This window comes from Choloepus didactylus, chromosome 6 (assembly GCF_015220235.1).
Source record: "Choloepus didactylus isolate mChoDid1 chromosome 6, mChoDid1.pri, whole genome shotgun sequence".
Lineage (NCBI taxonomy): Eukaryota > Metazoa > Chordata > Mammalia > Pilosa > Megalonychidae > Choloepus > Choloepus didactylus.
The window spans coordinates 141,425,204-141,428,274 of NC_051312.1; the positions used below are offsets into that span (position 1 = coordinate 141,425,204).

General features: G+C 39.7%; 1 pseudogene; it reads left to right on the forward strand.

Moving 5' to 3' along the window:
• Positions 1 to 1,600: 1,600 nt before the first annotated feature.
• LOC119537370 lies at positions 1,601 to 2,524 on the forward strand (annotated as a pseudogene).
• Positions 2,525 to 3,071: the final 547 nt, after the last annotated feature.

The following is a 3,071-nucleotide window of genomic DNA, read 5'->3' on the forward strand; positions in this document are numbered from 1 at the left end:
AATTCACTCATTTATTTATTTACAATCCTTCATTAATCACTAATTCAGCATCTATCATTTGCAAATTGTTACTATTCAAAAATTTGTTGGGTATGTTCCCTGACCTGGAAAAGAATATATTACTATAACATGGAGAAAATAATAATCTTTGTGAGGAGTAGATATGACAAATCATTTTCCTTGTTCTCTTCTTATTCTCTTTCACCATTTTCTAAAACGCATTTCTGAAGATATTTCCTTCAGTCCTTTGTCCTTACTTTGCCCTCTTTCTCCTAGTGATTTCATTCAGGCTTAAAACATCAACTATCATCTCCATACCTTTAACTTGCCAAATTCCTGAGCATGTAGCTCCCTACAGCAGATATTATAATAATGAACCATTATAAAGAATCCTATTATGTCTCAACATCTTTCACAAACATCATATTTAATCTTTACAGCAATTCTGAGGTAAATATTATCTTGGTTGATCTAAAACAAACATTTATTGGGTACTCACTATTTATGAATCACAATTATAAGTACATCCCACATTTTCAAGGACTATAACTATAGTAGTGGATGGCCAAGTACAGACTGTGGGACACAAATGAGGGGCATATACCTAAGGAGATTACTGAGTGGCTTGCCAAGAACTTGGTAGTTTTATGCCGGTTGTCCTGTCTTGATTATAATAATGTCCCCTGACTATTCTCAAAGGTGTCCTAGTTGGAATGATTAATTTTAACTAATTAGGGCTGAGGCTCCTGGAGCAGGAAATGCTTTCTGCTACTGTACAGGTGAGAATAAAAGGTACCTGCCCAGAATCAAACCACTAAAACTTGGGACTTTAAACCTCTAAAACAAGTTGTTTCTCATATGCCATGTTGGCCCTTTCCTAGACAAATGTTTGAGTTTGATTTGAATATTGGAGTCTTCAAGGAGAGCTGTATCCACTTCTGTTCTGTGTGCAACCCTAACTTACTATTTTAATTATCATTCTCAGTTCCATGTGTATCACTGATACCTAAAAACATGCACAGATAGAGCTCTAGAAATAGTGAAGAAGGAGGTTGGAGGTGTAAGATTAAATAAAACAACAAATTCAAAAGAGAAAACAATCACACTGAAGAAAATCCCAGTCTGAGATGGTATATTCATTACATATTTCTTATTACTTTTCTTTGATTTCAGTTTTTATGAAAGAAAATAGTGCCCATACTGTTTTGGAACCAACAGAAACGTGACTTGTGTTTCACCTGGTGTGTCACCAACACCATGAAAACATGCAGAGAAAGCTGCAGAATAACAATATTCTAGTTCCACTGCACATGTGTAACTGTAGAAGTGCTCTGAAAAGGAATCCCGTGGATCAGGCTGCCAGGTTGGTCTATTTTAGGGCATTTAGTTGTATAATTGGTTGTTGACATTAATTAGATTATATTTACCTGTTCGGTATTGATATTTTTGTTCTCTTGGCCAATCCAGTATTTCACTTTGTAAATATTTCATTGTGCTTCATATCCAAGAATATTACTCAAGGTAATCCTCCAGATATGAAGGGAAAATTCCCTTTACCAGCCCCTTTGGTAGAACGTCATCATCATCACCCTTTAAGAACATGAGGAATCACACAGAGCTGAAGGAGTTCATCCTGCTGGGAATACCTCAGGCAGAGGGACTGGAGACTGTGCTCTTTGTCATCTTCTCATTCATCTACTTCTTCACCCTGTTGGGCAACTCCCTCATCCTCATAGCCACTTACTCCTCTTCCACCCTCCACAGATTTCTTCCTGGGAATCCTATCCATTTCTGACATGTTGTTCCCCTCTGTCACCTGTCCCAAGATGCTATTCTACCTCTCTGGCCAGAGCCGAGCCATCTCTTATAAGGGATGTGCTGCACAGCTCTTCTTCCATCATTTTCTCGGTTCCACCGAAGGCTGCCTCTATTCTGTGATGGCTTGTGATCGCTTTGTTGCCATCTGTCACCCACTGAGGTACACGCTCATCATGAAACCCAGAGTCTGTGTGGGCTTGGTCATAGGGCCCTGGCTGCTGGGTTGTCTTCACGCCACCACGCTGACCTCCTTTACCTTCCAGTTAACTTACTGTGGCCCCAATAACGTGAACTACTACTTCTGTGACATTCCTGCTGTCTTACCCCGGCTTGTACTGACAGTTCACTGGCCCAGAAGGTGGGTTCCACGAATGTTAGCCTTTTGGCTTTAATGCTGTTGCTCAGTATTTGTGTCTTCTACACTGGCATTGGGATTGCCATTTTGAGAATCCGTTCAGCAGAGGGTCGGCAGAAAGCTTTCTCCACCTGCAGTGCCCACCTCACCACCATACTCTGTGCCTACGGACCTGTAATCATCATCTACCTGCAGCCCACACCCAACCCCTTGCTTGATGCCATGGTGCAAATACTAAATAATCTGGTCTCACCCATGCTGAACTCATTAATCTATTCCTTAAGGAACAAGGAAGTGAAGAGGTCCCTGAAAAGGGTGTTCAGCAATGTGATAATTACTGTCCTGAAATAAATTATGGGTTTAAAAGTTAATGCTTGAAACATTATATCTTACCATCATACTACAATGTCTCCTCTTTAAAATACAAACAACAACAACAAAAAAAGACATAATTCTTTCTCTTACATTTTTATATTTTATTTTCCTAATAAAAAATTCATTGTTTCTGTGTCCCTATAACCTGTTATTCCATAAAGACCTCTATAACTAATATTATTTTTAGTGCCTCACTCCTGCGTAAGGTATCCAAGGAGCAGAGCAAGCAACTGAAGACAGATATCTTATCCCTGTAATGGGCATCCAATGATGCCTGGCTGAGAACAGTGAAGTTTTGTGGCAGAGCAAGGAGCAGCCTTCAATAGGCCCTCTCTAGGCTGAATTACCCTTCTTTTCATTTTTTGGCCCCACTTAGAAGTCCTTTTCTGCCATAAAGATTCAGTTCCTGCATGCTGCCAAAACTAGAATTAACTAACATTTACATAGCATGAGATTTCTTCCAGGCACTGTGATAAACCTTTCACACACGTCATCTAATTTCATCTTCGCACCATTCCCCATA